Genomic DNA, 25,000 nt, shown 5'->3' on the forward strand with positions numbered 1-25,000 from the left:
AAAAATGTATTAAAGATATAGTTACTTACCGATAATGGTATTTCTCTGAACCCATGATGGCTCCACTGAGAGAGGGGATACGCCCATCAAGGACAGGAAGCCTACAGATAAAAAGGCGGTACCTCTCTCCCGCATCAGTTGTTTACAGAGCATGAAGTAAATGTTAAGTTAAAAAAAACATATTCAACATTACTAAAGTTTTAACAGAGATACCGCGTGGTTATTTCTTATATAGTAGCGTAATTTCAAACTAGTGTGCACACCCACACATGAAGGGAGGGTATGTACGGGTGCCGTCATGGGCTCAGAGAAATACCGTTATCGGTAAGTAACTATATTTTTCTCTGTCCCCATGACAGCACCACGGAGAAAATTGCAGAGACTGTACATTAGAAAGGGACCACCGCTTCCAGAACCCGTTTCCCAAAGGTAAGGTCCGAAGAAGAGACAAAGCCCAACCGATAGTGCTTAAAGAATGTAGAGGGGGAAGACCAAGTAGCAGCTCTACATATCTGGTCAATTGAAGCACCGGCTCTTTCCGCCCAGGAGGCTGCCACTGCTCTTGTTGAGTGAGCTCTAATTTTCTCTGGGGCAGACACCCCACTCGATGTATTCAACAGGTTGATGGCGTCTCTGATCCATCTTGCTAATGTGCTTTTGGAGGCTTTTTTCCCCTTCCAAGAACCCTGGAAACATACAAACAGAGATCAATCCTCCCTATACTCTATAGTGGCCTCTAGGTAATGAATCAGGCATCTTCTAACATCTAACGTGTGTAAGGTTTTTCCCCCTCGTTTTTGGGGTTAGAGCAAAAGGAGGGAAGGGAAATCTCCTGTGATCTATAGAGCTGAGAGGCTACTTTTGGAATGTAGGCTGGGTCTGTCTTGAGAACAACCCTATCATCCAAGATCTGCGTGAAAGGAGGGCTAGCTGATAAAGCTGACCTTGCGCGCTGAAGTAAGCGCGACCTATAGGGATGTTTTGAGGGATAGGATTCTCAAGGGAGCGTCCACCAAGGGTTCGAAGGGAGATTTAGTTAGGGCTGTAAGGACTAAATTTAAAACGCATTGTGGGGCATTCTGCAAGGGTAGGGGTCTAGACCTTTCTGCTGCTTTAACGAACCTGGAAACCCATCAATTCCTTGCTAGATCGTAATTGCACAAAGCCCCTAAGGCAGCGACCTGGACCTTTAGGGTACTTGTGGCCAGACCTTGTTCCAACCCCTTCTGCAGGAACTGTAATATGGCTCTATGAGGAACTCCCTCATTCACTTTAGCACCTGAAGTTGAAAGGAATTTTTTCCAAATTTTACCGTATTGTTTGGTAGTTATCGGTTTCCTGCCTTGCAGAACAGTTGATACCAGACCTGGCTAGAACCCTCTATCACTTAGTAGCCCCCTTTCAAATTCCAGGCTGTCATGTGTAAATTTGCTACCTGTGAGTGCGCTACTGGTCCCTGGGAGAGGAGATTTGGAAGATCTGGGAGCACCCAAGGGTCGGAGATGGACATCCTCCTCATCCAAGAAAACCAAATCCTCTTTGGCCAGAAAGGGGCTATCAAGACCACACAAGCTCTGTCTTCCCGTATTTTTCTCAGGACTGCTGGTATTAGTGCGATTGGGGGAAATGCATATGCTAGCCGACAGATGCATTTCTGATTCCATGGAACTAACGCGACTGGGTTCCCTAATGGAGTTATGGAGCAGACGGTGCCCACCTTCCGGTTCAGATTGTTCACAAATAGATCTATGTCTGGCGTCCCCCATCTTTCTGAGAATTGATTGAATACTGACTGGTTTAATTCCCATTCCCCCTGTCTCAAGCAGGACCGACTCAGGAGGTCTGCCCTGTAATTGTCCACCTCTCTTATGTGAAGGGTTGTCAAGGACCCTAGGTTGTCCTCGGCTAGTTGGAAGATTGATTTTGTTACTTCCATTAGTGACTGAAATTGGGTACCCCATTGGTGATTTAAGTAGGCTACCACTACTGGTTGTCTGAGAATACCCTGACGTGATGTGAGTGAAGGGAGTTCAGGAATCTTAAGAGTGCAAATTTCATTGCAAGTAGCTCTTTCATATTGGAAGACGCTCCTCTCAGATCGTCTGACCAGACCCCCTGTGCTATGGGATCGTTCAGATGGGCCCCCCAACCCCTGGGGCTTGCGTCCCTAGTCACTACTTTTGAGATCGGAACTACTCATGGGACACCTCTGTTCAAATTGCTCGTCTTCACCCACCACTCTAGAGAGAGAGCTGTGTTTGGTGATATACTGAACCGACCTTCTAAATTTTCTTCTAGAGAAATTTCCTCTGACAAAATCTGCCATTGAAGTTCCCTCATGTGTAACTGAGCCCATTGAACCGCGGGGATGCATGCTGTCATGGACCCCAGGAGGGACATTGCATCTCATAAGGATATGGAGGGGAGATCCCTTGCTCGAGACACTAACCCCACCATCTTTTGGATTTTTTCTAAGGGTAGATGACACTCCTGATGGACAGAATCTAGTGTGATGCCCATATATTCCTGTACCTGGATTGGTACTAATTTGGACTTTGTCAGGTTCACAAGCCAGCCAAGAAGTTTTTTAAGGAGCACATGACCTTCTCTAACTGAGCTTCGCAATGCTGGGGGGAGTTGCCGACTACCAGGAAGTCATCTAGATATGGAACAATTAGAGTGTCTTGCTCTCTCAGGTGGGCCATAACCTCTGCCACCAGTTTGGTGAATATTCGAGGCGCTATGGCGAGCCCAAAGGGAAGGGCTGCAAATTGGTAATGTTTTATCACCCTCTTATTTTGGACTGCTACCCTGAGGAATATTTGATGATCTCTGTGGATGGGGACGTGATAATATGCATCCTTTAGATCTAGCACAGCCATAAAACAGAGTGGAAGCAACATTTTTATTTATGTTTTTATTGTTTCCATTTTGAATGGCTGCACTCTCAGGTGTTTGTTCAGACTCTTAAGTTGATAATTGTCCTGTAGGACCCATCTGTTTTTTTTCAGAGAAAAAGGGGGGGGGGGTAAAATCTCTTCCCTCTTTCTTGGAAGGGAATCTCCAGGAGAACTCCCTTCCCCAACAGACCCAAAACTTCTTGTTCCAAAGCTAGTTGTTCCTCTATTGAGGATCTCTGGGATGTTATCAGAAAGGAAGGTTGAGGGAGGGTGTGGAATTTTAGCCTTAGTCCCAATTTTATTATATCCAGTATCCAAGAACTGTTGGTTATTTTCTCCAAGGCTGACAGAAAGAGGGACAACTTACCCCCCACCTGGGGCAAGAGTTCATTGGAAGGGTTTTTTATTATCAATGGGGCTTTTGGTGAACATGAGCCCCTTATTTTTATTCTTTTTGTCTTCCCATCAATCTTGAGTTCTTGTTGGCTTCCTACGGATAAACCTCTTGCTCCAAAACGGCCGCCTGTAGGATGGGTAAGAGAGAATAGGGAAGGACTTTTTCTTATCCCCCACTTTATCCAGGATGTTATCCAGGGTGGGACCAAATAACAACTCTCCCTCGCAGGAAATGGTACATAACTTTGATTTGGTCTGGAGATCTCCCGGCCAACATTTAAGCCAAATGGCTTGTCTAGCTGCATTAGAAAAGACTGCTGATCTAGCAGCCAGTTTGATAGAGTCCGTGGACGCATCCTCCAGGAAAGCGGCCACCCCCCTCATTACTACAAGGTGCACAACATAATGTCTCGATATGTTTTCCCTTTAAGCTGAGATTCTAATTGATCTAGCCAGACCATTAGGGAATGGGAGGTACAGGCGGCGGCTACTGCTGGCTTTAGCCCTCCCCCAGCTGCTTCCCATGAACCTTTCAGGAATGCATCTGCCTTTTTGTCCATGGGGTCTTTTAAGACTCCAATATCCTCAAAAGGGAGGGCGAATTTTTTAGATGCCTTGGCGATGGCCACGTCTAGTTTGGGTGCTTTTCCCAAAAGGAGCATGTTGGGTCCTCAAAGGGGTATTTCCTTTTGGGTGTAAGTACGTCCTTTCTTATGGTTTTTTTCCACTCCTTTTCAATCAAGGCCTGGATTTTCTCATTAAGGGGAAAGGATCTACTTTTTTTCTGCTCAAGACCTCCGAACATAATATCTTGAACTGATTTTTTGGGGTGAGTATCAGTTATTCCCATGGTGTTTCTAACTGCCTTAATGAGGCTATCCGTCTCCTCTAGCGGAAAGCAACTGCGACCCCTGGTGGAAGATGATGTTGACGATGAATTAGAGGTGACTGAATCCCCTTCTTCACTATCCGTGTCACTAGACCTGAGTTCAGGGGACCTGTGTCTGGTCTTCCTTCGCTTTTTTCCCTCCTGCAGGGATCTAAAGGTGTTCTCCACCTGGATTTAATTAGTGATCTAAGATCTGCTGCAAACCCGGGAAGCCCTTCACAGACTGTCTGTTCTATACATAAGCTGCAAAGTCTTTTTCCCCACGTGGAGGGCAAATCTTCCCTACAGAGAGCAAAGATTCTGTGTTTGGATTTCCCTGAACTTTTTCTCCCCTGAAGAAAAGACAAAAATAGAAAATATAGGGCCCCGTTAGCCATGAACTTTCACGAAGATCACTCACCACCTGGCGGACCAATCAGTACCGGTTGGGGATGATCCGTATCTGCTGTAGGATTCTCCCTTATGCCGAACACCATGCAGGAGCCTTTGCTGTGCTGAGATCCTGAGAATCCTTTCCTGGTGGTATCATGTTGGTGGTGGTGGGAAGCCTGTTTCTTTTGCCTGTGGCCGCCATTTTTGCTGCTGCTGCGGTGATCTGGACTGTGGGGATTTCAACTCCAGCTTGTCATGTCGGACGCTATTCACTGTTGTGAAATTGGATTCTGGGCTCCCCCGGTGGCCACTTGTGGAATTGTACTTGTGTGCATCATCCCCTCTGTTCACCTGCTCCTATCAGGATGTGGGAGTCGCTATATAACCTTGCTCCTCTGTCAGTTTCATGCCGGTCATCAATGTAATCAGAAGCCTTTCTGTGCATGTTCCTGCTACTAGACAACTCCCAGCTAAGTTGGACTTTTGTCCTTGTGTGTTTTTGCATTTTGTTCCTGTTCACAGCTGCTGTTTCGTTACTGTGTCTGGAAAGCTCTTGTGAGCGGAAATTGCCACTCTGGTGTTATGAGTTAATGCTAGAGTCTTAAAGTAATTTCTGGATGGTGTTTTGATAGGGTTTTCTGCTGACCATGAAAGTGCCCTTTCTGTCTTCTTGCTATCTAGTAAGCGGACCTCGATTTTTGCTAAACCTATTTTCATACTACGTTTGTCATTTCATCTAAAATCACCGCCAATATATGTGGGGGCCTCTGTCTGCCTTTTGGGAAAATTTCTCTAGAGGTGAGCCAGGACTGTCTTTTCCTCTGCTAGGATTAGGTAGTTCTCCGGCTGGCGCTGGGCATCTAGGGATAAAAAAACGTAGGCATGCTACCCGGCCACTTCTAGTTGTGCGGCAGGTTTAGTTCATGGTCAGTATAGTTTCCATCTTCCAAGAGCTAGTTCTCATATATGCTGGGCTATGTTCTCTCGCCATTGAGAATCATGACAGTTTGACCGGCCAAAAAAAAGGGTTAAATTACTGGCTGAGAAAGGAGAGAAAAAAGAAGTCTGCTACAATTTTTTTTTTTTTTTTTTTTTTTTTCCCTCTAGTTCTGAGTGTGCTCTTAATTGAATCACTTGCTAGTCTGCCTATACTGCAGCCTTCCTCTCTTTCTCTCCTTCTTATCCTTGAATGGCTCTGTGTTCACCTGTTTCAAATGGATCTTCAGAGTGTAGCTACAGGTTTGAATAATCTCGCCACAAAGGTACAAAATTTGCAAGATTTCGTTGTTCATGCACCTATGTCTGAGCCTAGAATTCCTTTGCCTGAATTCTTCTCGGGGAATAGATCTCACTTTCAAAATTTTAAAAATAATTGCAAATTGTTTTTGTCCCTGAAGTCTCGCTCTGCCGGAGACCCTGCACAGCAGGTCAGGATTGTAATTTCCTTGCTCCGGGGCGACCCTCAAGACTGGGCTTTTGCATTGGCACCAGGGGATCCTGCGTTGCTCAATGTGGATGCGTTTTTTCTGGCCTTGGGGTTGCTTTATGAGGAACCTCATTTAGAGCTTCAGGCGGAAAAGGCCTTGATGTCCTTGTCTCAGGGGCAAGATGAAGCTGAAATATACTGCCAAAAATTCCGCAAATGGTCTGTGCTTACTCAGTGGAATGAGTGCGCCCTGGCGGCGATTTTCAGAGAAGGTCTCTCTGATGCCATTAAGGATGTTATGGTGGGGTTCCCTGTGCCTGCGAGTCTGAATGAGTCCATGACGATGGCTATTCAGATCGATAGGCGTCTGCGGGAGCGCAAACCTGTGCACCATTTGGCGGTGTCTACTGAGAAAACGCCAGAAAATATGCAATGTGATAGAATTCTGTCCAGAAGCGAGCGGCAGAATTTTAGACGAAAAAATGGGTTGTGCTTCTATTGTGGTGATTCAACTCATGTTATATCAGCATGCTTTAAGCGTACTAAGAAGCCTGACAAGTCTGTTTCAATTAGCACTTTACAGTCTAAGTTTATTCTATCTGTGACCCTGATTTGTTCTTTGTCATCTATTACCGCGGACGCCTATGTCGACTCTGGCGCTGCTTTGAGTCTTATGGATTGGTCCTTTGCCAAACGCTGTGGGTATGATTTGGAGCCATTGGAGGCTCCGATACCTCTGAAAGGGATTGACTCCACCCCATTGGCTAGTAATAAACCACAATACTGGACACAAGTGACTATGCGTGTTAATCCGGATCACCAGGAGGTTATTCGCTTTCTGGTGCTGTATAATCTACATGATGTTTTGGTGCTGGGATTGCCATGGCTGCAATCTCATAACCCAGTCCTCGACTGGAGAGCTATGTCTGTGTTAAGCTGGGGATGTAAAGGAACTCATGGGGACGTACCTTTGGTTTCCATTTCATCATCTATTCCCTCTGAGATTCCTGAATTCTTGTCTGACTTTCGTGACGTTTTTGAAGAACCCAAGGTTGGTTCACTACCTCCGCACCGGGAGTGCGATTGTGCCATAGACTTGATCCCGGGTAGTAAATACCCTAAGGGTCGTTTATTTAATCTGTCTGTGCCTGAACACGCGGCTATGCGAGAATATATAAAGGAGTCCTTGGAAAAGGGACATATTCGTCCTTCGTCATCTCCCTTAGGAGCCGGTTTTTTCTTTGTGTCTAAGAAAGACGGCTCTTTGAGGCCGTGTATTGATTATCGACTTTTGAATAAAATCACGGTTAAATATCAATATCCGTTACCACTGCTTACTGATTTGTTTGCTCGTATAAAGGGGGCCAAGTGGTTCTCTAAGATTGATCTCCGTGGGGCGTATAATTTGGTGCGAATCAAGCAGGGGGATGAGTGGAAAACCGCATTTAATACGCCCGAGGGCCATTTTGAGTATTTGGTGATGCCTTTTGGTCTTTCAAATGCCCCTTCAGTCTTCCAGTCCTTTATGCATGACATTTTCCGCGATTATTTGGACAAATTTATGATTGTGTATCTGGATGATATTCTGATTTTTTCGGATGACTGGGACTCTCATGTCCAGCAGGTCAGGAGGGTTTTTCAGGTTTTGCGGTCTAATTCCTTGTGTGTGAAGGGTTCTAAGTGTGTTTTTGGGGTTCAAAAGATTTCCTTCTTGGGATACATTTTTTCCCCCTCTTCCATCGAGATGGATCCTGTCAAGGTTCAGGCTATTGGTGATTGGACGCAACCCTCTTCTCAAGAGTCTTCAGAAATTTTTGGGCTTTGCTAACTTTTATCGTCGATTTATTGCTGGTTTTTCTGATGTTGTAAAACCATTGACTGATTTGACTAAGAAGGGTGCTGATGTTGCTGATTGGTCCCCTGATGCTGTGGAGGCCTTTCGGGAGCTCAAGCGCCGCTTTTCTTCCGCCCCAGTGTTGCGTCAGCCTGATGTTGCTCTTCCTTTTCAGGTTGAGGTCGACGCTTCTGAAATCGGAGCTGGGGCGGTGTTGTCGCAGAGAAGTTCCGACTGCTCCGTGATGAGACCTTGTGCTTTTTTTTCCCGTAAATTTTCGCCCGCCGAGCGGAATTATGATATTGGGAATCGGGAGCATTTGGCCATGAAGTGGGCTTTTGAGGAGTGGCGTCACTGGCTTGAGGGGGCCAGACATCAGGTGGTGGTATTGACTGACCACAAAAATTTAATTTACCTTGAGTCTGCCAGGCGCCTGAATCCTAGACAGGCGCGCTGGTCGTTGTTTTTCTCTCGGTTTAATTTTGTGGTGTCTTACCTACCGGGTTCTAAGAATGTTAAGGCGGATGCCCTTTCTAGGAGTTTTGAGCCTGACTCCCCTGGTAATTCTGAGCCCACAGGTATCCTTAAAGATGGAGTGATATTGTCTGCCGTTTCTCCAGACCTGCGGCGGGCCTTGCAGGAGTTTCAGGCGGATAGACCTGATCGTTGCCCACCTGGTAGACTGTTTGTTCCTGATGATTGGACCAGTAGAGTCATCTCTGAGGTTCATTCTTCTGCGTTGGCAGGTCATCCTGGAATCTTTGGTACCAGGGATTTGGTGGCAAGGTCCTTCTGGTGGCCTTCCCTGTCACGAGATGTGCGAGGCTTTGTGCAGTCTTGTGACGTTTGTGCTCGGGCCAAGCCTTGTTGTTCTCGGGCTAGTGGATTGTTGTTACCCTTGCCTATCCCGAAGAGGCCTTGGACGCACATCTCGATGGATTTTATTTCGGATCTGCCTGTTTCTCATAAGATGTCTGTCATCTGGGTGGTGTGTGACCGTTTCTCTAAGATGGTCCATCTGGTTCCCTTGCCTAAGTTGCCTTCTTCTTCCGAGTTGGTTCCTCTGTTTTTTCAAAATGTTGTTCGTTTGCATGGTATTCCGGAGAATATCGTTTCTGACAGAGGGACCCAATTCGTGTCTAGATTTTGGCGGGCATTCTGTGCTAGGATGGGCATAGATTTGTCTGTTTCGTCTGCTTTCCATCCTCAGACTAATGGCCAGACCGAGCGGACTAATCAGACCTTGGAGACATATTTGAGGTGTTTTGTGTCTGCGGATCAGGATGATTGGGTTGCTTTTTTGCCTTTGGCGGAGTTCGCCCTCAATAATCGGGCCAGCTCTGCCACCTTGGTGTCCCCGTTTTTCTGTAATTCGGGGTTTCATCCTCGATTTTCCTCCGGTCAAGTGGAATCTTTGGATTGTCCTGGAGTGGATGCTGTGGTGGAGAGGTTGCATCAGATTTGGGGGCAGGTGGTGGACAATTTGAAGTTGTCCCAGGAGAAGACTCAGCTTTTTGCCAACCGCCGTCGTCGTGTTGGTCCTCGGCTTTGTGTTGGGGACTTGGTGTGGTTGTCTTCTCGTTTTGTCCCTATGAGGGTTTCTTCTCCTAAGTTTAAGCCTCGGTTCATCGGCCCGTACAAGATATTGGAGATTCTTAACCCTGTGTCCTTCCGTTTGGACCTCCCTGCATCCTTTTCGATTCATAATGTTTTTCATCGGTCATTGTTGCGCAGGTATGAGGTACCGGCTGTGCCTTCCGTTGAGCCTCCTGCTCCGGTGTTGGTTGAGGGTGAGTTGGAGTACGTTGTGGAAAAGATCTTGGACTCTCGTGTTTCCAGACGGAAACTCCAGTATCTGGTCAAATGGAAGGGATACGGTCAGGAGGATAATTCTTGGGTGACTGCCTCTGATGTTCATGCCTCCGATCTTGTCCGTGCCTTTCATAGGGCTCATCCTGTTCGCCCTGGTGGTTCTGGTGAGGGTTCGGTGCCCCCTCCTTGAGGGGGGGGTACTGTTGTGAAATTGGATTCTGGGCTCCCCCGGTGGCCACTTGTGGAATTGTACTTGTGTGCATCATCCCCTCTGTTCACCTGCTCCTATCAGGATGTGGGAGTCGCTATATAACCTTGCTCCTCTGTCAGTTTCATGCCGGTCATCAATGTAATCAGAAGCCTTTCTGTGCATGTTCCTGCTACTAGACAACTCCCAGCTAAGTTGGACTTTTGTCCTTGTGTGTTTTTGCATTTTGTTCCTGTTCACAGCTGCTGTTTCGTTACTGTGTCTGGAAAGCTCTTGTGAGCGGAAATTGCCACTCTGGTGTTATGAGTTAATGCTAGAGTCTTAAAGTAATTTCTGGATGGTGTTTTGATAGGGTTTTCTGCTGACCATGAAAGTGCCCTTTCTGTCTTCTTGCTATCTAGTAAGCGGACCTCGATTTTTGCTAAACCTATTTTCATACTACGTTTGTCATTTCATCTAAAATCACCGCCAATATATGTGGGGGCCTCTGTCTGCCTTTTGGGAAAATTTCTCTAGAGGTGAGCCAGGACTGTCTTTTCCTCTGCTAGGATTAGGTAGTTCTCCGGCTGGCGCTGGGCATCTAGGGATAAAAAAACGTAGGCATGCTACCCGGCCACTTCTAGTTGTGCGGCAGGTTTAGTTCATGGTCAGTATAGTTTCCATCTTCCAAGAGCTAGTTCTCATATATGCTGGGCTATGTTCTCTCGCCATTGAGAATCATGACAATTCACACTAGGGCGTCCGACAGACAGCGGTAATTCCACATTCATCCACTATACGTTCTGTGGCGCCGGCTAGACTTTATCCAGGTTGTCTGGGGTTAATCTAGCTGGTAATCGGGTTGGAGGCTGGGTCACGCCCGTGGCCTTTAAATAGTCATTCTGGACTTTGGGCGTCGCCGATTATAGCTTGTGTCTTGTGCCTGGTGATCTCGGTCTGGAGTGGTGGTCTAGGAGAAGAAATATTGTATCTGGTGGTGTATTATCCTTTGTCATATTTCGCCTTCCTATATTTGTATTTGTTTTGCCCTGTGCACATTTTAGTGTGTTCCTGTGTGTCTGCGGCGTGGTGCGTTTTTAGTTTTCCCTGTCTGTGCTTTCTGTAGGGGTTGGTGTGTGGTCTAATCACTGGGTGGCGGGTGGAGGTTTCAGCATAGGACTGAAACAGGAGTCAGGGTCAGGCCTGGCGGCCCAGACAAGCACACCACCAGTGTAAATTCTGGGACAGGGACAGACAGGGTTTTCCCTAGTCTGAGGGATATCGCAGGGGCCTGGGTAATCAGCTGTAGTCTACCCAGTACCCGCATTACATTATAATCGGCCTAAATAAATTTTGGATGCCATGGATCCCATGACTTCCATAACCCGCCAGTTGGAGGCGCTGTCCTTACAGGTCACTGAGTTGAAGGGGGCAGTTCAGCAACAGGGTCTGGTAGTATCTAATGTGCAAGCTGAAAATGCAGGTAGAGTTGCAGAGACAAAGATTCCTTTACCTGAGAGGTTTGCTGGGGAACGCAGTAAATTTGTTGTTTTTCGTGAAGCTTGCAAATTATATTTTTGTATGAGCCCGGTTTCCTCAGGTAATGAGGCTCAGTGTGTGGGCCTGGTATTGTCATTACTGAACGGAGACCCCCAAGCATGGGCATTTTCATTACCATCTGATTCAGCTGCATTTAACTCAGTGGAGTTTTTTTTTCTGCTCTTGGGCTCATATATGATGATCCTGACAGATTGGCTCTAGCAGAATCTAAAATACGCGCTCTCCGCCAGGGGGAGCGAATGGTGGAGGATTACTGTTCTGAATTTCGCCACTGGGCGGTGGACACACAATGGAATGACCCGGCGCTGCAGAGTCAGTTTGTACATGGGGTTTCGAGAAGGGTTAAACAAGCCCTCCTGATGTATGAGACTCCTGCTTCTCTAGAGTCTGCTATGAGTCTTGTTGTCCGCATTGATTGCTGTTTGCGTCAGGGGGTGCAAGAGACGCCGCTTATGGGGGAGGGCGTAGGTGCATGTGAGGTTGCTGCAGGTGAGCCCACAAAGCCTATGCAAATCGCAGGGGTGTCACATCATCGAGCCCCCTCACTCAGGAAGCAGGGAGCCTGTTTTTGCTGTGGTAAAAAAGGACATTATGTTAATGTTTTCTAAGAAAAGCGCAACAGCGGAAAACTACTAAGCTCAGAGGGTGTGGAGGAGGCCAATCTGAGCTTATGCATATCCTCCATGGTGGTCTCTCAATGTATGCTTCCTGCAAGAGTTATGGTCGCTGGCAGAGAGCTGCCAATCATTGTTTTTGTGGATAGTGGGTCAGCCACTAATGTCATTGATGAGGAGTTTGCGCGCACGCGCGGGTTCACGGTCGAAAAACTGCCTCATCCTATCCGGGTGGTCACCATCAATGCTACTCCACTCCCACAGGGGGAGATTACTGAGTTTGTGGCTGAGGTTAAACTCCACATTGGGGTCCTACATTCTGAGCAAGTTACATGTAGGGTGCTCAGTAATCTTCCTGCACAAATGGTTCTGGGTTTTCCTTGGTTGTCTATGCACAACCCGGTGATTGACTGGAAAACTCAGGACATAATTCAGTGGAGCGGATTCTGCCAGGAGAATTCCCCGGCCACATGTGTGTCCGCTGTGACTTCTAGCATTCCTGAGTCTCTGCTGGATTTCGCATATGTGTTCTCTGAGAAGGGTTGCTCAGAATTGCCACCACATCGACCCTATGACTGTACTATTAGGTTTAAACCAGGGGCCAAATTGCCGAAAGCTAGGATGTTTACCATCTCTTTAAATCTCTCTAAATCTCTAGCTTTAAAAGACTACATTGCTGAGAGTTTGAGCAAAGGGCACATCAGGCCTTCGTCCTCGCCGGTGACAGCTTCTTCGTTAAGAAGAAAGATGGCGGACTACGCCCGTGTCTGGATTTCAGGGAGTTAAACCAGATTACGGTTCGTGATCCATACCCTATGCCACTGATACCTGATTTGTTCAACCAGGTGGCTGGTGCTAAGTGGTTTTCCAAGCTTGACCTCAGGGGGCGTACAACCTCATAAGAGTCTGTCAAGGTGATGAGTGGAAGACGGCTTTTAATACTCCTGAGGGTCATTTTGAAAATTTGGTGATGCCATTTGGGTTGACAAACGCGCCTGCTATATTTCAACATTTCATAAATGATGTGTTCTCCCATGTACTGGGGAAATTCGTTATTGTGTACCTAGATGACATTCTCATTTATTCATGCGACCGTGATACTCATTTAGAGCATGTGAGGCAGGTGTTACAGCTACTCAGAGAAAATAAGCTCTATGCAAAACTGGAGAAATGTGTTTTTTCGGTTCAGGAGTTGCCTTTCTTGGGTTATATTGTGTCTGCTTCAGGGTTTAAAATGGACGCCGCTAAGGTGCAAGCGGTGCTGCATTGGGAACGGCCTGATAACCTAAAAGCACTCCAGCGGTTCCTTGGATTTTCTAATTATTATAGAAAATTTATCAAAGATTTTTCTACCATTGCTAAACCGCTTACTGACATGACGAAAAAGGGTACCAATTTCTCCGCCTGGCCTGAGGCTGCTGTGCGCGCATTCGAATTTCTGAAGAACAGTTTTGCTTCGGCCCCCATTCTGGTGCAACCGGACGTATCAAAACCATTTACCGTGGAAGTTGATGCGTCTGAGGTTGGAGTGGGGGCGGTGCTGTCACAAGGCTCATCCTTGGGCGAGTTGCGTCCATGCGCCTACTTTTACAAGAAGCTGTCGCCTGCCGAACGTAACTAAGATATCAGCAACAGGGAGTTGTTGGCTATCAAGTTGGCTTTTGAGGAATGGAGACACTTCTTGGAGGGGTCGGTCCACCTGGTTACAGTTATCACTGACCATAAAAATCTGCTTTATTTAGAGTCAGCCAAGCGTCTGTCCCCCAGGCAGGATCGCTGGGCATTGTTTTTCACACGATTCAACTTTTTTGTTACGTACCGACCGGGGTCTAAGAACACTAAGGCAGATGCTTTATCCAGGTGTTTTCTGGGGGGAGAACCTCGGGAAGATCCGGTACCCATCCTCCAAAAGGGTGTAGTGGTCTCGGCTCTCACGACAGAGGTTGACGCTGAGATTGCCGAGGCTCAGGAGGAAGTACCACCAGAGCTTCTCATTAACAAATCATTTGTACCACTCCATCTTTGCCTAAAGGTGTTGGGTGAGCATCAAGATGCTGTTCTGGCTGGCCATCCAGGGGTTAGGGGTACCTTGGAGTTGGTGTCGCGTCGGTTTTGGTGGCCAAAATCCGACAGGACGTGGTCTCGTACGCGTCAGCATGTACCACGTGTGCTAGGGCTAAGACGCCTCGCTCCCGTCCTGCTGGCTCGTTACATCCTCTAGGGGTACCCAGTAGGCCATGGATGAAGATCTCTATGGATTTTATTACAGACCTACCCTCCTCAGCTCTGAACACGGTCATCTTGGTGGTTGTTGATCGGTTCTCAAAGATGTCGCACTTTGTGTCCTTGCCTTCGTTGCCTAACACGAAGACTCTGGCTCAGGTTTTTGTGCAGGAGGTGGACAGACTTCACGGGGTCCCGTCTGACATAGTGTCGGATAGGGGTACTCAATTTGTGGCAAAGTTTTGGAAAGCATTTTGCTCACGGCTGGGGATCAAGTTGTCGCATTCTTCGGCGTTTCATCCTCAGTCAAATGGTCAGACCGAGCGTATGAACCAGAATTTGGAGCAGTATTTACACTGCTTTGTTTCTGACAATCAGGAGGAGAGGTCGACGTTCCTTCCTTTGGCTGAGTTTGCGATTAATAATCACCGCCAGGAATCGTCTGGGAAGTCCCCGTTTTTTTGTGTTTACGGGTACCATCCTCAATTTTGTACTCTGCGTCAGGGTGGCTCTGCTGGCGTTCCGGAGGAGGACCAGCTAGGAGCACAACTGTCATTCGTTTGGAGGAGAGTGAAACAGCGCTTGCTGAGCGTGGATGCAAGGTACAAACGAGTGGCTGACAGTAGACGTGTGCCAGGTCCGGACCTGAGTGTGGGTGATTGGGTATGGTTGTCCACAAGAAACATAAAACTCAAAGTACCATCTCTGAAATTGGGTCCAAGGTTTATTGGTCCATTTAGGGTTGCCGCCATCATTAACCCGGTAGCCTACCGATTGGAGCTTCCTACGATTTATAAGATACACAACGTGTTTCACAGATCTCTTTTAAAGAAGGTGGTGGGTTCCGTGGACGCGGCGCCGATGCCACCTCCAGTCTTGGTAGATGGCAATTTGGAGTTTGAAGTCTCCTAGGTGGTTGACTCTCGTATGGTGCGCCGTACATTACAGTATCTGGTACACTGGCGTGGTTATGGGCTGGAGGAGAGGTCTTGGGTACCAGCTTCGGACATACATGCGGACCGGCTGGTCAGTATGTTTCACCGCCGCCATCCGGACAAGCTGGGTCCTATAAGTCGTGAGGGCCCTGGGGTCCCTCATAGAAGGCGGGGTACTGTCATGTCGGACGCTATTCACACTAGGGCGTCTGACAGACAGCGGTAATTCCACATTCGTCCACTATACATTCTGTGGCACCGGCTAGACTTTATCCAGGTTGTCCGGGGTTAATCTAGCTGGTAATCGGGTTGGAGGCTGGGTCACGCCCGTGGCCTTTAAATAGTCATTCTGGACTTTGGGCGTCGCCGATTATAGCTTGTGCCTTGTGCCTGGTGATCTCGGTCTGGAGTGGTGGTCTAGGAGAAGAAATATTGTATCTGGTGGTGTATTATCCTTTGTCATATTTCTCCTTCCTATATTTGTATTTGTTTTGCCCTGTGCACATTTTAGTGTTTTCCTGTGTGTCTGCGGCGTGGTGCATTTTTAGTTTTCCCTGTCTGTGCTTTCTGTACGGGTTGGTGTGTGGTCTAATCACTGGGTGGTGGGTGGAGCTTTCAGCATAGGACTGAAACAGGAGTCAGGGTCAGGCCTGGCGGCCCAGACAAGCACACCATCAGTGTAAATTCTGGGAGAGGGACAGACAGGGTTTTCCCTAGTCTGAGGGATATCGCAGGGGCCCAGGTAATCAGCTGTAGTCTACCCAGTACCCGCATGACACAGCTGGTCCAGATTGCTCCTGGTTCCTGGGGAACACTGGCCGAGCTCCATTAGAATCACCCGACCAGAGCACTGTCCTACTTAAATAGCGCTTGTGACTGGATTATCCAGTCCTGCCCCGCACCTGCATGCCATTATGCCCTGCGCCTGCGCACTCACTGACCGGTTACCTAGTCATGCCTTGTGCCTATCCGCGTCATCGTGCTTGCGCATGCGCACTGACAGGCTCCCAGAGGTGCTTTAAAGCGTCGCCACCCCCAACATGGCTCCGCCCCTCACCGCGCGTGCTTACTGATTCCCGGAACCCCCGGGGGACCCAGTGATGGCAGCCTTCGTTCTGGGGGAGGCAACTCCTGCTACTGCTTCCCCCTCGTCTGGAGGGACCCCCGTGGTGGCGTGCTGCTGGTGCCTGTCGCCATGAAGAGGATTTCTAGGAGAGGCGGTCCCGCAATCCTCTTCCTTGCTGCCTCTCCCCGCACACCATAGAGGCTCACTATCCCCAGCGGTGGTGTTTTGGGTAGCCACGCCAGCTGAGTCAGGGAACCCCTGCTGCCTGGATCGGACTGACTGGCCCCGGCATCCCACGAAGATTCTAGGTAAGCTTGCTGCAGGTTCCCTATCAAGGACAGGAAACCAAACTGATGCAGGAGAGAGGTACCGCCTTTTTATCTGTAGGTTTCCTGTTCTTGATGGGCGGATCCCCTCTCTCTGTGGTGCCATCATGGAGAATATACTTTGTATAAACAAGTCCTTACTATTATGCTCTCTCAGCCTCCTTTTCTACTTTGGCTAGTAGAAAGAGAGGTGAAGAGAGGTCAGCGGAATCCTCTCTTTTCTGTAGAGTGTAAGTTCTTATGATCATTGGGGTCACCTCTCTTCTGAAGAATGTAAGCGCTTATCGGTAGTGTTGAGCATTCCGATACCGCAAGTATCGGGTATCGGCCGATATTTACGGTATCGGAATTCCGATACCGAGATCCGATACTTTTGTGATATCGGGAATCGGTATCGGGATCGATATTAATGTGTAAAATAAAGAATAAAAATAAAAAATATTGATATTCTCACGTGACCGCTCACGCGACCAATCACAAGCCGCGACGTCATCTAAGGTCTTTCAAGCGCTCATTCTTAGGAACGGAAGCTGCCGGTTACATCGGTAAGGTCCAGGCTGCGTCGGAGAGGTGAGTATATCAATATTTTTTATTTTTATTCTTTATTTTACACATTAATATGGACCCCAGGGCCTGAAGGAGAGTTTCCTCTCCTTCAGACCCTGGGAACCATACAGGATACTTTCCGATACTTGGTGTCCCATTGACTTGTATTGGTATCGGGTATCGGTATCGGCGATATCCGATACTTTTCGGGTATCGGCCGATACTATCCGATACCGATACTTTCAAGTATCGGACGGTATCGCTCAACACTACTTATCGGCAGTGGATTCATCCCTCTTTCTCCTGTAGAGTGTAAGCTCTTATGAGCAGTGGTTTCCTCTCTCTCTTCTGTTAAATGTAAGCTCTTAGGCCGTGGTCACACTTGCGGGTGCAATGCGAGAAACTTGCACGAGTCTCTCACCTGAATACCTGGCACTGCCACTGGCACTCGGGACCGCAGCGTTCAGCTGCATAGAAATACATGCAGCCGGGTGACGGGTATTGAGGCGAGAGACTCGAGCGAGTTTCTCGCATTACACTCACAAGTGTGACCAAGGCCTTGTGGGCAGTGGGGTCCTCCACCTCTCTCCTGTAGATTATAAGCTCTTATGGTCAGTGGGGTCCTGTCTCTCTCCTGTAGGGTGTAAGCTCTTATGGGCAGTGTGGTCTTCCCTCTCTCCTGTAGAGTGTAAGCTTTTATGGGCAGTGGGGTCCTCTCTCTCCTGTACAGTATTAGCTCTTTTGGGCAGTGGGGTCCTCCCTCTCTTTCCTGTAGAGTGTTAGCTCTCATGGGCAGTGAGGTCCTCTCAAATTACAAGCTTTGCAGTATTGAGATTCACACAAATTATTCACTGTGAATCAAATTTTGGGGAAAATTTGTTGAATATGGCGAATTTGAATTTAAAAATATTCACTCATCTCTAGTCCATAACCAACCAAGGACAATAGCTGGTGTTTCTACCATGTCCTAAAGACACATTGATAGAGAAATTTAGATTTTGCACTATATACTATATAAGAGAATAAAAGTAAGTTCTTTGGGAATCTATTGGAGGAATAGCACAGCATGAAGAATGGGACACTGCTACTGAAAAACAATGGACATTGTGAGTTGATGGGAACCATCGGGGTTGGTGATAACATTATCATGCTGAAGAAAACTAACTGTAGGACTGATATTTAGCATTTCTTTTCTGTATTCTCTCTATGAACAATATATTTGTGTTCTTACATAAAAAAAAACAGATTATGTAATAATTGTGGACAAGTTATCTGGTTTCTGCTGCACATATGGAAAAACTTTTTCATGGAATTTTGTGTAAATACAATTATAACGTACACAAAGAAATGTGAATTGTAATGTGAATGCATCTGGAAAATGATTGTTAAATTATACCGTCTGTTTAGGGGCTTCATAATAGTCAAACAGGCAAATTAAGTTTTTATTATGTTGTAATGTAATCATCAGAACAACAATGGTTATTTAGAGAATGTTTTGTGTATCAGGACAAGCAATTATCCTTCCTACTGCAGAGTACATGGTGTTAGGAGGCTCAGATTACTGGTCCTCTCCTGCCATCTACTGGTAAAAACGTGTAAAAGCTAAAGCCATCAACTGTTTAAACAAAGGAATATTCAAATTGCAAAGGAAGCAAGAGGAACAAAGATGTGCAAATTGTACATTCACTTACGTTTTTGCAAATGCGTTCATGATCTATACATCCAGCAGCCACTACATCTTACATGAAAGCCATGGCATCTGTCCACTATCAGTCTCCATTGTAAAACATGTATTCTGCTTAGAACACATTCTGTCTGGGAAAACAAGGGTCTTTTTATTACATTTTAAAATGTTTGATTATTGATTCCTCTGCAATATCACAAGAATCACATTTGTGTGGCAAACATTTATATTGTCTCTGTAAGGCAGAAAATGTTCACGCTCAGTCAATCCAAACATGTCACAGTCACAGTATTTTGACATTTTCTGCGTAATTGGATTAGACCTTTGTGATGTATTTAGATTATTGTATTTGTCATTTTGATATAATTATTGCACAGCGTGGTCACCATCTTTTTTTGTGTAACACTCACCCTTTCACCTTGTCTGATTTGGCAAAATTTAATTTTGCAAAATATGGTGGAAAATAAGTATCTGGTCATTAACTAAAGTTCATCTCAATATTTTGTTATAGAGTACAGACCAAAAGTTTGGACACACCTTCTCATTTAAATATTTTTCTGTATTTTCATAACTATGAAAATTGTAAATTCACACTGAAGGCATCAAAACTATGAATTAACACATGTGGACTTATATACTTAACAAAAAAGTGTGAAACAACTGAAAATATATCTTATATTCTAGGTTCTTCAAAGTAGCCACCTTTTGCTTTGATGACTGCTTTGCACACTCTTGGCATTCTCTTGATGAGCTTCAAGAGGTAGTCACCGGGAATGGTTTTCAATTCACAGGTGTGCCCTGTCAGGTTTAGTGACAGAGCCAATTTGGTACTTAATGACCGAGCCAATTTTTACAATTCTGACCACTGTCACTTTATGAGGTTATAACTCTGGAACGCTTTAACAGATCCCGCTGATTCAGAGAATGTTTTTTCGTGACATATTGTACTTCATGTTAGTGGTAACATTTCTTTGATATTACTTGCGATTATTTATGAAAAAAATGGAAATATGACGAAAATTTTAAAGATTTTGCAATTTTCAAACTTTGTATCTTTATGCCCTTAAATCAGAGAGATATGTCACAAAAAATAGTTAATAAATAACATTTCCCACATGTCTACATCAGCACAATTTTGGAAACAAATTTTTTTTTTGTTATGGAGTTGTAAGGGTTAAAGTTGACCAGCAATTTCTCATTTTTACAACGCCATTTTTTTTTAGGGACCACATCACATTTGAAGCCATTTTGAGGGGTCTATATGATAGAAAATAACCAAGTGTGACACCATTCTAAAAACTGCACCCCTCAAGGTGCTCAAAACCACATTCAAGAAGTTTATCAACCCTTTACGTGCTTCACAGGAACTGAAACAATGTGGAAGGAAAAAATTAACATTTAACTATTTTTTGCAAACATTTTACTTCAGAACCATTTTTTTTTATTTTCGCAAATGTAAAAACAGATATTTAACTTTATTTTAAATTTTGTTGAGCAATTTCTCCTGAATACGCTGAATACGCTGATACCCCATATGTGGGGGTAAACCACTGTTTGGGCGCACCGCAGAGCTTGGAAGAGAAGGAGCGCCGTTTGACTTTTTCCATGCAGAATTGGCTGGAATTGAGATCGGATGCCATGTCACGTTTGGAGAGCCCCTGATGTGCCTAAACAGTGGAAACGCTCCAAAAGAGACACCATTTTGGAAACTAGACCCCTTAAGGAACTTAACTAGATGTGTGGTGAGCACTTTGAACCCCCAAGTGCTTCCCAGAAGTTTATAACGTAGAGTCATGAAAATAAAAAATCGCATTTGTTTACACAAAAATGATCTTTTCGCACACAAATTCTTATTTTCTCAAGGGTAACAGGAGAAATTAGACCACAAAAGTTGTTGTGCAATTTCTCCTGAGTACGTCGATATCCCATATGTTGGGGGTAAACCACTGTTTGGGCGCACTGCAGAGCTTGGAAGAGAAGGAGCGCCGTTTTACTTTTTCAATGTAGAATTGGCTAGAATTGAGATCGGACACCATGTCGCGTTTGGAGAGCCCCTGATGTGCCTAAACAGTGGAAACCCCCACAAGTGACACCAGTTTGGAAACTAGACCCCTTAAAGAACTTAACTAGATGTGTGGTGAGCACTTTAAACCCCCAGGTGCTTCACATAAGTTTATAACATAGAGCCGTGAAAATAAAAAATTACATTTTTTCTACAAAAATTATCTTTTTGCCCCCAAATTTTTATTTTCACAAGGGTAACAGGAGAAATTAGACCACAAAAGTTGTTTTGCAATTTCTCCTGAGTACGTCGATACCCCATATGTGGGGGTAAACCACTGTTTGGGCGCACCGCAGAGCTTGGAAGAGAAGGAGCACCGTTTGACTTTTTCAATGCAGAATTGGCTGGAATTGAGATCGGACGCCATGTCGCATTTGGAGAGCCCCTGATGTGCCTAAACAGTGGAAATCCCCCACAAGTGACTCCATTTTGGAAACTAGACCCCTTAACCCCTTAATCCCATATGACGTACTATACCGTCGAGGTGGGGTGGGCCTTAATTCCCAGTGACGGGATAGTACGTCATACGCGATCGGCCGCGCTCACGGGGGGAGCGCGGCCGATCGCGGCCGGGTGTCGGCTGCATATCGCAGCTGACATCCGGCACTATGTGCCAGGAGCGGTCACGGACCGCCCCCGGCACATTAACCCCCGGCACACCGCGATCAAACATGATCGCGGTGTACCGGCGGTACAGGGAAGCATCGCGCAGGGAGGGGGCTCCCTGCGGGCTTCCCTGAGACGATCGGTACAAGGTGATGTACTCACCTCGTACCGAACGTCTTCTCCCTGCAGGCCCCGGATCCAAAATGGCCGAGGGGCTGTATCCGGGTCCTGCAGGGAGCACTTCCGGGTCGGAGCAGGCTGCAGATGAAAGCTGCAGCCTGCTCCGATGAAAGTATGATCGCAGATCTGATAGAGTGCTGTGCACACTATCAGATCTGCGATCTGTGATGTCCCCCCCTGGGACAAAGTAAAAAAGTAAAAAAAAAAATTTCCACATGTGTAAAAAAAAATAATAATAATTCCTAAATAAATAATAATAAAAAAAAAAATATTATTCCCATAAATACATTTCTTTATCTAAAAAAAACAAACAAAAACAATAAAAGTACACATATTTAGTATCGCCGCGTCCGTAACGACCCAACCTATAAAACTGGCCCACTAGTTAACCCCTTCAGTAAACACCGTAAGAAGAAAAAAAAAAAAACGAGGCAAAAAACAACGCTTTATTACCATACCGCCGAACAAAAAGTGGAATAACACGCGATCAAAAAGACGGATATAAATAACCATGTTACCGCTGAAAACGTCATCTTGTCCCGCAAAAAACGAGCTGCCATACAGCATCATCAGCAAAAAAATAAAAAAGTTATAGTCCTCAGAATAAAGCGATGCCAAAATAATTATTTTTTCTATAAAATAGTTTTTATCGTATAAAAGCGTCAAAACATAAAAAAATGATATAAATGAGGTATCGCTGTAATCGTACTGACCCGACGAATAAAACTGCTTTATCAATTTTACCAAGCGCAGAACGGTATAAACGCCTCTCCCAAAAGAAATTCATGAATAGCTGGTTTTTGGTTATTCTGCCTCACAAAAATCGGAATAAAAAGTGATAAAAAATGGTCACGTGTCCGAAAATGTTACCAATAAAAACGTCAACTCGTCCCGCAAAAAACAAGACCTCACATGACTCTGTGGACCAAAATGTGGAAAAATTATAGGTCTCAAACTGTGGAGACGCAAAAACTTTTTTGCTATAAAAAGCGTCTTTTAGTCTGGTTTCACACTTGCGTTTTTATCTGCATGCGTTTTTTAAAAAAACCGCATGTGTGAAAAAATGCATGTAAACGCGGTAAAACGCATGCGTTTTTATAGAAAAACACAAGAAAACAAGAAAAAAACAAAAAACCCTAACCCTACCCCTAACCCTACCCCTAACCTGAAATACGTGGCACTGAAATACGTGGCACTGAAATATACGTTTATATACGTATATACGTATATAAGTGCCACGATATTTCAGTGGCCACGTATATAAGTGCCACGTATTTAAGTGCCACGTATTTAAGTGCCACGTATTTAAGTGCCACGTATTTAAGTGCCACGTATTTAAGTGCCACGTATTTACGTGCCACGTATTTTTCAGTGCCTGAAATACGTGGCACTGAAATACGTGGCACTGAAATATCGTGGCACTGAAATATCGTGGCACTGAAGTATTTACGTGCCACGTATTTTTCAGTGCCTGAAATACGTGGCACTGAAATACGTGGCACTGAAATACGTGGCACTGAAATACGTGGCACTGAAATATTGTGGCACTGAAATATTGTGGCACTGAAATATCGTGGCACTTAAATACGTGGCACTTAAATACGTGGCACTTATATACGTGGCACTTATATACGTGGCACTTATATACGTGGCACTTATGACTGTCAGAAAATGTTCAGTAAACGGTTAGGGGTAGGGTTTCAGGTAGAATTGGGGAGTTTCCACTGTTCAGGCACATCAGGGGCTCTCCAAACGCGACATGGCGTCCAATCTCAATTCCAGCCAATTCTGCGTTGAAAAAGTAAAACAGTGCTCCTTCCCTTTCAAGCTCTCCCGTGCGTCCAAAAAGGGGTTTACCCCAACATATGGGGTATCAGCGTACTAGGGACAAATTGAACAACAACTTCTGGGGTCCAAGTTCTCTTGTTATCCTTGGGAAAATAAAAATTTGGGGGGCTAAAAATCATTTTTGTGGGAAAAAAAATATGTTTTATTTTCACGGCTCTGCGTTGTAAACTGTAGTGAAACACTTGGGGGTTCAAAGTTCTCACAACACATCTAGATAAGTTCCTTGGGAGGTCTAGTTTCCAATATGGGGTCACTTGTGGGGGGTTTGTACTATTTGGGTACATCAGGGGCTCTGCAAATGCAACGTGATGCCTGCAGACCAATCCATTTAAGTCTGCATTCCAAATGGCGCTCCTTCTCTTCCGAGCTCTGTCATGCGCCCAAACAGTGGTTCCCCCCCACATAGGGGGTATCAGCGTACTCAGGACAAATTGGACAACAACTTTTAGGGTCCAATTTATCCTGATACCCTTGTGAAAATACAAAACTGGGGGCTAAATTTCATTTTTGTGAAAAAAAAAAAAAAAATTATTTTCACGGCTCTGCGTTATAAACTGTAGTGAAACACTTGGGGGTTCAAAGTTCTCACAACACATCTAGATAAGTTCCTTGGGGGGTCTAGTTTCCAATATGGGGTCACTTGTGGGGGGTTTGTACTGTTTGGGTACATCAGGGGCTCTGCAAATGCAACGTGACGCCTGCAGACCAATCCATTTAAGTCTGCATTCCAAATGGCGCTCCTTCCCTTCCGAGCTCTGTCATGCGCCCAAACAGTGGTCCCTCCCCACAAATGGGGTATCAGCGTACTCCAGACAAATTGGACAACAACTTTTGGGGTCCAATTTATCCTGATACCCTTGTGAAAATACAAAACTGGGGGCTAAAAAATCATTTTTGTGAAAAAAAAATAATTTTTATTTTCACGGCTCTGCGTTATAAACTGTAGTGAAACACTTGGGGGTTCAAAGCTCTCAAAACACATCTAGATAAGTTCCTTAGGGGGTCTACTTTCCAAAATGGTGTCACTTGTGGGGGGGTTTAATGTTTAGGCACATCAGGGGCTCTCCAAACGCAACATGGCATCCCATCTTAATTCCAGTCAATTTTGCATTGAAAAGTAAAATAGCGCTTCTTCCCTTCTGAGCTCTGCTATGCGCCCAAACAATGGTTTACACCCACATATGGGGTATCGTCGTACTCAGGACAAATTGCACAACAACTTTTGTGGTCTAATTTCTTCTCTTACCCTTGGGGAAATAAAAAAATGGGGGTGAAAAGATCATTTTTGTGAAAAAATATGATTTTTTATTTTTACGGCTCTGCATTATAAACTTCTGTGAAGCACTTGTTGGGTCAAAGTGCTCAACACACATCTAGATAAGTTCCTTAAGGGGTCTACTTTCCAAAATGGTGTCACTTGTGGGGGGTTTCAATGTTTAGGCACATTAGGGGCTCTCCAAACGCAACATGGCGTCCCATCTCAATTCCAGTTAATTTTGCATTGAAAAGTCAAATGGCGCTCCTTCCCTTCTGA

This window comes from Ranitomeya variabilis, chromosome 6, assembly GCF_051348905.1.
Source record: "Ranitomeya variabilis isolate aRanVar5 chromosome 6, aRanVar5.hap1, whole genome shotgun sequence".
Taxonomy (NCBI): Eukaryota; Metazoa; Chordata; class Amphibia; order Anura; family Dendrobatidae; genus Ranitomeya; species Ranitomeya variabilis.